Genomic DNA, 15,390 nt, shown 5'->3' with positions numbered 1-15,390 from the left:
ATTGTTTCCTGTCTTGCTAATTTTGGCCATTCTAACTGGTATAAGGTGATATCTCAATGTGGTTTTAATTTGAATCTCCCTGATGGCTAGAGATGATGAACATTTTTTCATGTGTCTGAAAGCCATTTGTATATCTTCATTGGAGAAGATATCTTCTGCCCATCTTTTTACATGATTATCTGTTTTGTGTGTGTTGAGTTTGAGGAGTTCATTATAGATCCTGGATATCAACCTTTTGTCTGTACTGTCATTTGCAAATATTTTCTCCCATTCTGTGGGTTGCCTCTTTGCTTTGTTGACTGTTTCCTTTGCTCTGCAGAAGCTTTTGATCTTGATGAAGTCCCAAAGCTCATTTTCACTTTTGTTTCCTTTGCCTTGGAGACATATCTCAGCACTTTTGATAGGATGTTTGCAAATAGCATTGGTCCCACAGGACTGTAGCCTCGAGATTGCAATGCCGAGCTCTCCTTTCCTAAATCATTTATTCCTCTTTCTGCCCATTATTGTCTCCTTTTGCTACCTTTCCACACTGGATATGAAGATGAACGTGGCAGCTATAACCTAAACACTTTTTAGTGAATGTCCTTGTACTTTAGAGTTTGGAATCAAAGAATATTAAGGCAGAGTTTGGAGGGAACTATACAGGGCTCAGAACTCCACAGGCAGAATTTAGACCCAGTGGTAAAATGGGAACAGCAGGGAAAGATTGGTAGAGATTAGGAATCAGAGAAAAGTCCAGCGGCCTGGGGATGTCTCCCATAGTGGGGACTTTGTGGGCAGCACACAGAGAACAATTGGGATATACATCCATGGCAGGTTCCAGCAATATTCTGCAATCCATTTAGCCTCCAGACAGAATGAAATATGAACAGACAAGACAGGAGTGTGAGGGATACATGTGCAAATAATTAATGTATTGCATCTCAACGTCTAATTAACCCTTTTAGCCAGCTCTGTGAAAACGGATTTGGGATCTTGGAATATTTTTGCTTTGCTAGTAAACACATGTTAAATTTTGGCTGTAGAGGGGGACAGAGAGTGATCGCTGCAGAAAGAAAGAAGTTTTGCTTCCTCATTCCAGGGTGCTCCTTGGGTGGACTCCTGTGAAATGTGTGGCTTCTCAAATCTGGCTTCTGTCTCTCACAGGACATCCCCCAGCTGTGGGTGCAGTTTCTCCAGCATCTGAGCCCTGCTGTGTAGACCAGACAGGCCACACTTGAGCTCCCTCTCAAACACTCTTCAAGTAGTTATGTAGAAGAATGCCTCTAAAGAGACACCTCCCTGGAACCGTTTTCTGAAAAGTTTTGGAAGGTAGAATTCCAGAAAGTTCTTTAGATGTGTCACCATGGGATTTTTCTGCCTTTCGGGGAGCTGCAGCTCTGCATCCCCTGTGAAAGAGAAGATACTTTTATTCTCCACCCTCTCTCCTTTAAGACAAAAAACTCAGATCCTTGAGTTCAGTCTTACTATATAATTCAAAATTTGAATGAATGGAAATATAATAAAAGTTAATTCAATTTTTCTGTATGGGATCAAGTCATGGCAATTATTTTTGAGGAAAAAAACCTATGGACATGTGTAAGAGAATAGAATTTTAGAACATCTGAGCGAGAAGGAGATCATTTATTCCAATGACCTCATTTTGTAATGAGGAACTAGAATGAAGTGGCTTTTACTGGGATGAAATGAGGTCAAAGCTTCCAAACTCATCATGTGCTCTTTAGGGAAGTTACTTAAATTCTCCAGGTATTTCTAAAATGCAGCCAGGAGTAAAAACCATAGATCTAGATGGAAAAGTCAGACTGTTCACTGGTGTAGAAAAGGTGTATGTACAAAGGAATTTTGTGTATCCCATTTCTTTCAGGTCCAGTCCACCTAGTTCTCACTTCTCCATATGAGCCACTCCCTTTAGGCTTCAGTGATCAGAAGCTATCCTTGAGGAAGAAAATGATAATGATGATAAAAAAGAATAATATTTGATGCCTACCTTGTCATCAAAGTCACTAGAACTGAGCCCCCAACCCCCTCCTCATAATCTGTAGGCTCCTAAGGTGACCCCATTGGCTTCTGAGTGGCCACGACACCTGTGCCTCACCTTCACTGTGATTAACACCTTCTTTGCATTTATTGTACTAAGGCTCACAGTAGCGCCTCTGATTATTTTGTTGGTGTCATGGTCATGGACATGACAGTGGTTTCTGTTCTGGTCACACAGCTCAAGTGCGTTGGTATTTTCCTAGCAGGTCTTGGTTCTCTTCTAGTAGTCTCCATACTGAACTAGGGAATATGTGCTTCTTTGGCTGGTGTTAAGTTCCTTTACTTGGAAATTGACTCCCAAGCTTCTAAAACACAGCTTCTTCTTTGATTGCATACCCCATGCATCAGGGGTCCAGATTTTTTAACTTTAAACTTTAGTAAAATTTAAAAGGTGCTTTTGGGGGTGCCTGGGTGGCTCAGTTGGCTAAGTATCCAACTCCTGGCTTCAGCTCAGGTCATGATCTCAGGATTGAGAGATCGAGCCCTGTGTTGGGCTCTGCATTGGATGTGGAGCCTGCTTAGGGTTCTTTCACTCTCTGTCTCTCAAAAATAAAAACAAAAGATAGATTTAGACTGATGTATTTTACTGGGCCAAGTCAAGATATAGAGAAAAAAAACAACTATTTAGTATTACCATCTTTTCATAAAAGATATCTGATCTCCAGAATATAGAAAGGATGTGATATTTAAATGAAGGGCATTTATTTAAATTTCATAAAATGTATTTTATAAAAAGTGACCATATAATACTTTTTTCTCATTTTTATACAAATCATTACAAATGGACTATGATCCATGAGGTATGCATTTCTAGGAATGCTTAAAACATTTTGTTGGAAGATGATTTATATAGAAATTTTATGTATACCTCTATGTGTCACTTCATAATTCATTTCCTTATGATTCCTAGCCAAAGATCCTCAGTTTAGATGGGGACCTCCCATGAGCAAGAGTATTCTGTAGGCTCCCCTCAGTATTCTGTAGGCTCCCCTCCCCTTCTCAATTTACTGGACATGTTTTAGTTTCATTCTTTGGTTATAAGGATCAGGTCACCTGCTTTATTTCCCAAAAGAGGATGTTGATTTTTAGTAAACAGGTATACTGAAACTGGCATTGACCTGGAAATCGTAAGTTCTCTTTATTTCATGGGACCTTACTCATGATCTTTGTACATAAAAAAGTATGAGATCAAAGAAAATATTGAGGATGAAAATGAAAAAAAAAATGTTTACTTTAAATGTTTGCCACAGAGAAAGTCCAGACTTCAGGAGAACTGGGTTCTCTGAATAAAAAGTACAGTGAGATTAAGGAGGAAAAGAAAGTTGCAAATAGTCTGATCATTGGTAGAAAAACACAAGTTGTCTTTTATAATAATTAATATCTATAATGTATAATCTACAAATTGTGTAATCCAAGATTGTATAATCTACAAATTATAATCTACAGCAAGGGTTGGTATATGTCTGTGGATATCAGTATCGTGAAAGTCTGAGAGAATGTTGTTTTCATTAGGGGATCAGAACTATACAGGAAGGGCTCAAGACAGTATTTACTTTTGGGAATAGACATAAATAGAGTGCTGGATTTTGCAGTTTATCTCTTAGGGCCAAGTTTTCATACATATGATATAGAAGATAACGAGAGATAATAAGTATACTTAGTCATATGGAAATGGGGCAAAGTGTTAGTCTTGCTTTGTACTCTTTTGTATAGAATTCCCTCACCATGAACTACTTCATTATTACTTATTTCAAATTCATGGAAGAAGACTCTAACTGACCACATTCACTTTTTCATGTCAAGTCATGGATCACTGTCCAGCCTGTTATCTTACTGCTTTTGGATAGAATGCTCATCTTTGGTTCATATAGCTATAAAGACTGGAGATGATGGGTCAGAAAGAGGATATATAATGGCTGAAGGCCTGGAAGATTCTTCTAGAAGGGGGTGTGGGCAGGCAAGTAGCATAAATACCAGGTTCTAGTGCAGCAGCCTTTGACCTTGGCAGCCATTAGCCTAAACTTATTCAGTCTGTAGCAATCAGACTGCACCCATAAGACCCAGCACCCCTCAAGCAAATAGAAAATCTGTTAACCTACCCCACTAGCCTGCCCAGGCATTTCCAAAGACCTATGGAGGGAGGGCAAAGATTGGTGATTAAAATAAGGTCAGGAAAGTGTAGTTTGGATGTGCACAGGGAAAATGGATTACATTTGCTTGACCTGTTACATCAGAAGAACTTATAACTGCTGCTTTTTCCTTAAAGATATTCTGGGTAATATAGGGTGATCAAGGTAGTCATTGGTAATCCTTGAAGAGAAGACAAGAAGAAAGTAAATGAGATTTTCGAAGTATATATAATTTGAGATGGATGTACTAATGATGTGATATCTGTTCAAAAATGTGTCTATAGTTGCAAATATTTTTTATGGTTTTCTAAATAGGGTAATACTCACTTTAGAAGGCATCACAACAAAGGCTCTTCCTTAAAGACACCTTTGGTGGTTGCTGAAACTAGTTGCCGTAATGTCCCACTGATGAAATTTGTGTGAACCCTTTGTTTAAAATTTTAGTGAGTTCAGAAGAAAAAGAACTGAAACTTTTGGAGTTTATAGAGGTACTGAAGAAAGAAAATTGTGGTAATATTACTAATAGTGTAAGGAAAGTCATAGGTCACAAGTGCTCATAGGGTAAAATGTGGTGTGGTTACAAGAAAACAAATCATGATACTGACAGTGAAGGAAGCTGAGTTTCAGACCTACTGTGTACCTAGGTTGCTGTATGAACTTGCACAAGACAGTTGTCCTCTCTGAGTTTCCATTTCACAAGCATTGAAAATAGAAACAAAATTCCATTCATGTTGAATGCACTATGTGAAAAATATGGCCCTTCTTTCTGAAAGGAGAGTAAAGGAAAAAGCATAGGAAATAGACAACAAATGGGAAAATCACTGAACAGTGTATTAGAAAATAAATGAACGAGAGAGAGACAGAAGCAAAAGGGAAAGAGAAAAATAAGGAGAGCAAGACCTCAGACCTTATATGTGTGTGACTTTCCCCCAAAACAAGAATGTCAAAGCCAAGGCCACCAATCATGGTAGAGATCAGGCTCCTTCATGCATTAGCTTTGTGACCACAACCCAAACCATCAATGCCCCAGAGGGCTCAGTCCTTTCATGTATAAAATAAAAGTATTAGATGAGATGATTGAAAGCTACCCTCCTGATTCATGACTTAGCTTTATATAATTGTAAAAGGGAAAGATTTCATTTTATTTGTTTGAAGCTGCCAGATACCAGCTGTGCCCCTGCCTTCCTGAGAGGCCAGGAAACCCAAAATGCTTTCATGACATGAATATGTATATGCTCATGGATATCCCTCAATACCTTGGGCGAGCTCATTCAGTAATAAAATATCAAAACTGCGATTTCTGTGATTACTCTGTTTGCTTAACAGAGGAGTGCATCTGCCAGGAAGGCATGGACTAGACCTGGACATTTGGTAAACTCTGCAGGCGGTATCCCAGTTCACCATGACCAATGCTAGACCCTTGCCTTAGCTGTATCTGGCTTAGATATTAAAGCAAGTTTAGCAGAATCACATGGCTGTGCCTCTAGAGCTTCCGGAACTTTTGTGCCATATGGAAGGTCTTCCTCATTGTTTCTCAGGCCCGGGGCCAGCAAGCAGTCTGTGCATCAGCCTCGGTGCTGAGACAGCAACTTGGCACTCACAGTCAGATCTGGCTTAGCCTCCAGCAAATATCATCTGCCCTGCTGTTTAGTTTTATGGGGTTACCACCTCCCTGAGGCAATACTGTTTGAATATCTAATACACTCCTTATATAGCAACCTGGTAGAATGGAATGGGAGCACATATGAGGGAAACTGACTGGGTTCAAATCTCAGTCACTCTCTCATGAGCTGAGGGATCATGAATTAATCTCTAGTTTTCTCTGAACCTCTCTCTTCATCTATAGCATGGGAATAATAATGATAAATGCTCCATTTGCCTCCTTCTGAATCCTCCCTCACCACGTAATAACGCATTCACAGGTTGCAGGGAATGGGATGTGGACATCTCTGGGGAGTCATTCTTCTGCCTGCCAGAAGAAGTAATTACTTTCTGATGATGTACAGTGGGCTAAGGGCACTGGGGACGGGGGAAAGTTTAAGAAGGCCATTCCTGCAGGTGAGACTATCATAAGACTTGTTTAGGGAAATGCAGGCAGTATAATGAGGGAGCTTGCCCAGGGGTTAGAGAGGGAAGTGGCTAGAGATGAAGCTGGAGCAACAAAATGAGCGCCAGAGGATTTTCGGGTGGTAGGAAGAAGCTATCAGCTATTCATGAAGGGATCTATGAAACAAGCATGTTATCGGTGTTGGAGGAAAACCATAAGAGGGTGGTTTTGAGGAAGACCAAGAGGCGTGGATATGCAGGCAGGAAGTATTGAAAGAATTTCACATTAAAAGACAATAAGACACTGTAATGGAAAGGGAGACAAGATAAAGAATTTAAGAGCTTCTTGAAGAAACAGCTGACGCTAGTGGCTAGATGCATGTCTGGGTGAAAATAACGGTAATTTCCAGTTTAGGTGCCTGAGCAAATTCTGATCCTGTTTTCCTAGTCCTCTCTCCAAGAGCTCCTCCACACTTGCTCGGGTAACTAGCTACCAGGCAGCATGACTGAGATTTCCAGGCCAAGCCACTGAAGCCGGCAACGAGGGACTGGTGAGCTGGGAGTCTGTGTGGGCAGGACCACACTGGTGGCAGCAGCAGTCAGAGCTGTCCTCCACTCCACCCCATCTCCTCTGTCAGACCTCCTGCCAAGACGACCTATTTCTTGGGTTAGAGCTTTAAAGTAACACACTATCTTTTGACATGTCAGCATATGTGGCTAAATGCTCACTGCATTCTCCATTAGCTCTATGCCCCTGTCAAATAAAAGCTAACATTAATTTTTCAAGGGCAGTAACTTAGAATGGAGTTTGCAGATGTAGCGCTGGCGATCCCTGTCTTAGCTTGGGCTGCCATCACAGCATATTGCAGACCAAGTGCTGAAGCAACAGAAATTTATTTCTTGCCATTCTGGAGGCTAGAAAGGCCAAGATCAAAGTATCAGCAAGGTAGGTTTCATTCTGAGGACACTTCTCTTGCGTTGCTGGTAGTTTCCATTTTGTTGGGTGCTCCCATGACCTCCTCTTGTGAATGCCCAAGGGGAAAGGAAGTAAGCTGTCAGGTGTCGCTTCTCATAAGGGCACTAATCCCATCATGAGGACCCCACCTTTATGATCTCACCCAACCGTGATAACCTCCTAAAGTCCCCATTTTCAAATACCATCCCACTGGGGGCTAGGACTTCAACATATGACTTTATTGTGGGAAGAGGTTGAGACACAAACTTACTGGCCATGACAGTTACATTACTTTTTTCTTTAGCTCAGAGATTCAAGGAAGGGCCCTTCTTCTTACTCCTACTCCCTTCCCAGGTATACTCCCACAACTTACTGCTCTGTCATGGCCAGCCACTTGACTGTGGAGGAAGTATTCATAGACGATCTTTCTATTTACAAGATTCTTTAATAGGACTCAGAAGCTTTGATCAGAACTCTCTGCCTACTCAGTTATCTTTGTGATCTGCTGGTCCATCAGTCCTCTGATAGAGCAAGAACGTTTCTGGTCTTAACAGCTTGTCTTAACAACCTCAGCCTCACGCACCTCTGAGCTTCCTTGCAATAAGTTGCAGCTGAAATTTAGGTCCTGAAAGGATTTTCTTGTTGCAATACCTGCTTGGGTTTCTGGGCTAATGTCAAAAAGATAAATCATTCTGGTTTTCAGAAATTACATTGATGTTATGATGTCCATGGATAGAGAAGGGAAGGTTCAAGGAAAGGTATAGTTGAGGGGGTTTCTGTCATCATCATAACCCACATTCCTTAGTAAGTGACTGTGGAGTTATCAGGGAAGATGAAGCAGTTGTAAATTTGCTCCCCTTCAGAGAGATTGATTTAAGACCTGTCCTCCCGATGTATTTGGGCATTTTATGGTCTCTCGCCCTCTGGATGAGTCTTAAGTGTCAGACACACCTGGATTTGAGAAACCATATGTCTTACTCCAGTACCCAGAATTCCTGTATCCAAATCATAGTCTTTTGTAAATCCCACATAATTTACAGATTAGAATACATCTTTTTTGACTCTGACTACCAACGATGCTATTAAAACAACCCTTCCATGGGTAAGCTACCAGAGACTATTTTAGGATTGAAGAAGAATTCAGGATAATAGATGTAATTTACATGTGGTGAGGGTCCTGTGCAGTGACTGACACAGCAGTCAGTCAGTCCACGCTGGTCTTCTTTTCCTCTAGTGATGAGAACCCATTTTTTTTATTCAGCCAGATCTTCTGTCAATTGCCATGTGAAAAATAAAGTTGAACAATCTCTTAGTAAAGCAGCCATTCCTTTTTATTTATTTTTTTTTTCCTGACCTTAACTGATCCATTAGTATGGATTCCCTTGTTGATCTCTTTTTACTCTGGGCTCTCTGGCCCAGTAAGGCTAAATGCAATCTAGTAAGTACAAGGTAAGACATTCTCCCACTTTACCCTCAAAGCCAGCCTCCGCTGTAGGTATTTTTGTCTATGTCTGTCTATTGTGAAATTGGCTCAGAGAGGCCAGCGAAGTTGTCAAGGTCACACAGCTCCTTCCATGTTGAAGCCTCCTGGGTTCATTTTATAAGTAAAATAGCTACCATTAAAAATTGCTCTCTAATCCTTGCTATTTTAATAGCCACCTTTTCAAGGTGGCCCAAATGACTCACATGACACCCAGGGAAATCAAATACTGCCTCGGTCCTGAGCCAACAGGAAGAAAGGTGACAGGTGGTACATGGATTTTATAAACTGTGGGCGGGCATAGATTAAAGTCATTGATCAACATCATAGAGTAACTCTGCTGGTTGCCTTTGCAATGAGGAAAGAGAAATTTGCATTTCTTATTTTCAGGACAATAATTGTCCTGCTGTCAGGATGTTGTCGCGTGCCTGGTGCTGATTTATATGCTGAAGAAATAGGATTCTCCAGCGGGCTCTCTGCAAAGCAGAGGGTTGCCTGCCATGTATCTACCTTTGGAGGGGAGCTAATTCTACCAAGTTAGCTGTGATTTATGGCCCTGAGCCTGTGCTGTGTTTCTGACAAACCACATCCTGAGAGCAACAAGGAGGGAGGAGCCTAAGAAGTGAGTGTGGAGGAAGGGTACATAGACACTGTTGCACTTGGAATATGTGATCTGTATCCCTAATAAGGGCTGCCTGGAATAGAGTCGTTAGGAAAAGGCCCCAGGCCATACCTGGCTGCCCAGTTGCAACACCAAGTAAAAAGACCCCAAGTTCAAGCTCACTGAGAAGACAAGGGCATTAACTGATCCCATAGTTGCTGTAGGTGTGCTCTGTGCAGTGATCTGTACCTCCAGGGGAAGTGGTCTGTTCTAGGTGTATTTGTCATATGCTACATACCATGTATATCTTTGACCAGCTTTGCCTTCAGCTTTGACTTCACCGATTAAGACAAAAATAGACAAAAGAAAGAGGTTGTTCATCACAGACTGCAGCACAGAGACTGTTAGTATTAGAATACTTTGAATCTATTATTTGAATCCTAGCCCCTTGGCTTCCTTAGCAATATGGCTTTGGGTGAATGCCTGCCATCTCCGTGCCTCCATTTATCTGAAAGCACAGATGGCTGTAATGATTAGGAGAAAAGTAATAGAAAGAGCACATGCCACCTGCTTTCCTTTTAGGACTCACAGTTACATGTATTATTCTACTCCTTAAGTGCCGGGTATATATCTAATTTCTCTGTTGTTTCTCCCCAAACCCTCAGCCCAGCATAGGGATTGCCACCGAGTTGAAACTCAATGTATATTATACCTGACGCTGACAGCAGAAGGAACACTTGGCTACTCCCGTATTCAAGGGGAGAACAGATCACCAACTTCCGTCATAGGAATTAGGACTAGTAGAAGACAAGAAAGATGTGATTATTTAATAAATGTTCTGTAGCATAAGGTAGTCAAAGAAACATCACTCAAAACCCAGCTCTAGTAAACCATGAAACTTGGGATAAACCCACATTACTTCTCTCCAAGTCTGTGCTCTCACCTAAAATAATGATCCCTGTCTTATAGCTGTGTAGTAGTGTAGAAAGCAAATAATTATTAACTGCTAAAGGGTAGTAGAGACATATTTTGTTCTTGTTAATATCATTATTGGGACTATTACTACTAGATACCAGGAATGAAGCTAAGCATTTTTTTTTTTTTTATGTTGTTCCTTGACTTCCACTGACAGCCATCAGCTCTCAACTGTGAAGTACATTAGTTTTTATTGGAAGGATTTCCTAAATCTTCGTGGCAGTCATTCATCTAACCATTTATAAGAATGATCAAGCCTCTACCTTATCCCAGGCAGTGTTCTCAGATCTGGAATGCAATGGTGTATAATACTAATGATAATACCAAACTTCACTGAATGCTTAGTGTGTGCTAGGCATCATGCTAAGTGCTTTACACGTTTTCACTCATTTAATCTTAACAACAGCCCTATGAGTTAAATGTTGTATTCTTATCCCAACCTTACAAAAAAGGGTGAAAAATTCTAGTAAATTGAGTAACTTACCCGGGGTCAGGCAATTAACCAGTATTAGTGCTGAAATTATCACCCAAGCAGTTGGGCTAATGGCTCTTAACCACTACTCTTGTCTTCACGGAGCTACAGTTGGGGGCAGAAGATAGACAATAAGCAAATTAAGAAATGCATACATCATAAAATTTCAGGGCATCAAATATCACCAGAAAATTACATAAGAGTCTAGAGAGGGGCAGATGAATCTTGTGATCTTGATAATCAGTGAATCTACCTACACGGAAGGGCTAGTTGCCAAAAAATTTGAATAATGAAAATTCAAAACTATGTGTAGATCCAAGGGCAGTTTCTCAGGCAGCATGAACAGGAAGTGGATCAGTATATTTGAAGGGCAGAAAGAAGGTCACCATGCTAAGCATGGCGCAAACACAGTATTGAGATTTGCTCTTGTGACAAAAACCCAAATGAATCTCAGTGGCTTACAGAATTGCACATGAATTCCTTGCTCATATTTCATATTGCTGGCTGCCCCTGTTTGAACGCTGCCCTTGTGGGAGAGTCAGAGAAGCAAGCACTACCAGACACGTAACTTAACATCATGTTGCAAAGTACTATCACTTCTGCTCAGTGCCTCCTGGTCCAAGAATGCCCTGTGGCCAAGCTTAGCAGTGGTGGGGGCAGTGATGCTTCTTGGCAAGCCCCCTGGCATAGGCAGAGCTGAGGTCAGAGGGGGATAGTAGCTGTCCTGAGACTCGGTAGAGAGTTCCTCTAAGGTTCAGGAAATCTGATCGCAGAGTAAAGCAAGTCTTCCTCAAGCATTGGAGAAGCGGGTTGCTTGACCCTAATCTGTGTTGATGCCTGTTTTGGGGAGCTCTCAAGCTGGGTCCCCAAACCAAAGGAGCTCCTCAGATAAAGCGTTTCAAGTGTGGTCACACCCCTGGTTTTCTGTTCCAGGAAGAGGTGGTCCACAGATGGACAGGTTCTATTTCCCTGTAAATGTTGGAAGAAGTGCGGTGTGAATGGAAAAGAACATGCTTCGAATCCATTACAAACTTGGGAATTTTAATTCTAGCCCAGGTGTTAAAGGCAAATGACTTAACGTTGCGGAGTCTCATGCTTCTTATGCATAAAATGGAGACCTCATACCAACCTCCTAGATAATTGTAGGGAGACAAACCGGGGCTCACAATACTAGACACACAATGCATGACTACTAGGTTTTCCTTTCTGATAACAAAGTTTTCCTTTTTCTTAGAGAGGGAGATTATTTGCATCTATGATTTGATTTCACAAATGATTAAGGAATTACAGAGCCCAAAAAGGTTGCGCTGTCCTCTGGTATCCAGGGACAGTATATGTCACGTTAGTCTTGATCTCATGTGCCATTGGCTGTGATTCCTCCCTTCATAATACACAAAGGGAGTGGCTCTGCCATTTTTTTACTAGCAGGGCATCCTGGGATTGGCACACCTTTCCTAAAAATCAAAATGACTAAAAAGAGATCCAGAGAAAGACAGAATTTTCCTTACAATAAAATGCTTGTGAGATTTTGGAATAGAAACCTCAGAGGTTACTGGCCCTGTTCATGTTAGATCCTCACCAGCCTGGTCACCTAATATCAACTTTCAATTTTCTTAATGTCCTAGAACCTGGCCAAGGGCTGCAGTAACCTCTGCAGATGGAGAAACGCTGGCAGAAAGGGTATGAGAAAGGAAAAGATTACCACCACAGTAAAGGAAACTGCTCTGCTGTGGAGGAAAACAAAACATAAAAGGAAGAGGTTCAAATGGCTTTCTCCATCCCCGCCCTGCCCGCCCAGGGCTTTAAGGGACGTGAAAATGAAAGCTGGTGAAATTATCAAGTGAGGGGGACAGAGACTATTGATCTAGAAAAGAGAGAAGAAAAAACATCAGGCAATGAAGTCACATTAGCAAAAGCACTGGTATAAAACAAGAGAGCAGGGCAATTTTAGAAGTCCAGAGAAAGAAGGAAGATAATGAAAGATAATGAATGTCTTTTACTTCACAGGGAAGAGGAAAGAAAAAAGAGAGTAGGTAGAAAAGGATGGGGAAGGGCTGGGGGGAATGTGGATGTTGATAGCGGAAAAACCTCCCTTTTCCGTGGTACCCTAGCTGGTTGGGGTGAGGGTTCCCGGTGCTGAGGAAATGTTCATGTTTAATGGTAAAACCAACACTGATCAAAACTCTGCTCTACCCCTAATAACCTATGTGACACAGGCTCAATTATGTGCCCACGTTACATTTTTGTTTCCATATTTAAATACTGAGTATTCTCTTACCTGTTTAACACATTTATTGGGAGCTCGCTTTTTGCCAGCAAATGTGTTAAGGGACCATAATAGTACCTAACTCATAAGAGTAACAAGGATTAAAAGACATAGCATTCCTCTACATGGACACAAAGTAACCGCTGAGTCCTCAATGTTTCCTGTGTGCTGAACAGTGTTGTGATTACCTTATATGTATAAACTGCTTTTGTGGAAGGAAGAGGCTAAGTCATCAGCCCTAGATCATGTGGTTAATCAAGGAACTGGGAATTGTACAAAGGCAATTTGGAGGGGTGTCTGGGTGGCTCGGTCAGTTAAGCACCCCACTCTTTGTTTTGACTCAGGTGATGATCTTGGTTGGGGTCTTGAGATCAAGCCCCATGTCAGGCTCCATGCTCTGTGTGGAGTCTGCTTGGGATTCTCCATGTTCCTCTCCTCCATCCCTCCCCCTGTTCACACACATGCTCACTTGCTCTCCTAAATAACTGAATGAATGAATGGATGAATAAATGTGTGTGTGTGTGTGTGTGTATTTTTTTTTTTTAAGGGCAATCTGGCTCCCGATTCTGCAGTCCTAACCACTATGCCATACTACATGTGACTCAACACAGAAGCAGGACTGTAGAATTGTCAACAATATCTTAGCAAATCTTAGCTTTTGTATTTTTTTTATTATATGTGACTCTGTGGTGTATAGTCAATATGTACTTGATCTTATTATCAGTCTATCCCAGAATTCAATGTCAGACCACTGTTTCTCAATGGGGAGACAAAGAAGATGTATAACATCCAGATTCCCTCTAAATATATAAAAATAATTGGGGGGGCATGTATCTGAGCTTGAAAGCAAGAAAAGCAAATACTCAGTGCCACATGCAAAGGGAACTCAAATCCATAACAATAATCACAAAATGAAGTTTTGCTGGGCACAGAAGTTAAGAGGCTGGGGGTTCAATGCCTAATGAAGACTGTTCTGTGTACAGGTAGGAGCTGGAAACAAGTTTCCTTCTTAAAGGCAGAAACCTGCATGTGACTACTGATGAGTGCAGGAGGACACAAAAATCTCACCACACTGAACTCAGCAGGGAAATAAGCAATCTGCCCCGGGGCCAGCCATGACTAGTGAAGGCCCTACAAATATGGGAACTTGAACAATGTGCTATATGTACTGAGAGGGGATGGGTCAGGTTTCTGTGTTACTAGGAGGAGGAATTGACGTAAAAATTATTCCTGAGTTTGCTAAACCTGTAGGGTCCCAACAGAGGCAAATGTGGAATTTCTCCAAACTTGGTACTCAAAAAACAGTGAGTAGCCCTCTTCCCCTCTTTATGAGTACAAATGAAACATTCTCAAAATTGATTACACAAAGCAATAAAAATAAAAATCAATAGCAAAAATCACCAAACATTTAGAAACTACAGAACGTTCCTCCAGAGTATCAACAGGTTAAATAAAGATAGAAATTATGGAGTATTTAAAATTGATTAACATCAAAAGCACAATATCAGAACATGAGGAATAGATCTGAGATTATTCTTAGAGGAAAACTGGTATCTAAAAGTGAAGGAATTAGAAAGGTTTAGGCACCTAGAGTTCATGGCTCTGTCAGGCCATCCCATTTTTGAAATCTCTCGGTGTGGGCAGCAATGCCTGCCCCCGCCCCACACCTGCCCCATGTCCTCTGTGTGCTGATGGAGATAGCGCTGGGCCTTTCTAAGCAAAGTGTGCTGCCTGCACCCTCTGGAGTGTGGCCACCATGGCCCGCAGGGCACTGGACCCTGAGGAGCCACACCTGAGTGGGGTGAGGGGCGTGGATCCCTCAAGGTCAGGCAGTGGTGGTCTGACAACTGTAATCCTGCAGGTGTCTGTTCTTTGAATCCATTGTCAAACTGACCCTTGAACTTTGGGCCCATGAGGGGCTTGGCAACCCTAATTTAGATCTCTCACTTGCCTTTAGGACCATTCTTCCATTGTTCCTGGCTTCTATTGAGATGGCTGACTATTCTCCAAATCATGTAGTCCTTGGGCTATACCCTTAGCAATCTCTCCAGACTGGCTTTTTCATTCTTTGCAGTACAGGCTGAGTATTTTCCAGATCTTACATTCTGACAGTTCCATCTTTAAGTGATTTTTTTTCTTCTCAAATTTTACAGTAAGCAGTTAGCAATAACCAGACCACTGCCTCAATATTTTGTTTAAGATTTCCTCAGTCAAATATCCAATTTCATCCGTCACGAGTTCTAGCTTGCACAAAACACCACTACATGAACCCAATTTATTCATGTTTTTTGCCACTTTATGACAAGGATTGTCTTTCTGCCAATGTTCCATAGCACACCTCTCTATTTCCATCTGTGATCTCATCAGAATGGCTTTTATCTTCTGTATTCCTGTAGACATTTTATTCAGGATTACTTAGGTATTCTCTA

Source organism: Neovison vison, chromosome 2, assembly GCF_020171115.1.
Source record: "Neovison vison isolate M4711 chromosome 2, ASM_NN_V1, whole genome shotgun sequence".
Classification (NCBI taxonomy): domain Eukaryota; kingdom Metazoa; phylum Chordata; class Mammalia; order Carnivora; family Mustelidae; genus Neogale; species Neogale vison.
Note: the sequence above shows the minus strand (reverse complement) of the source record.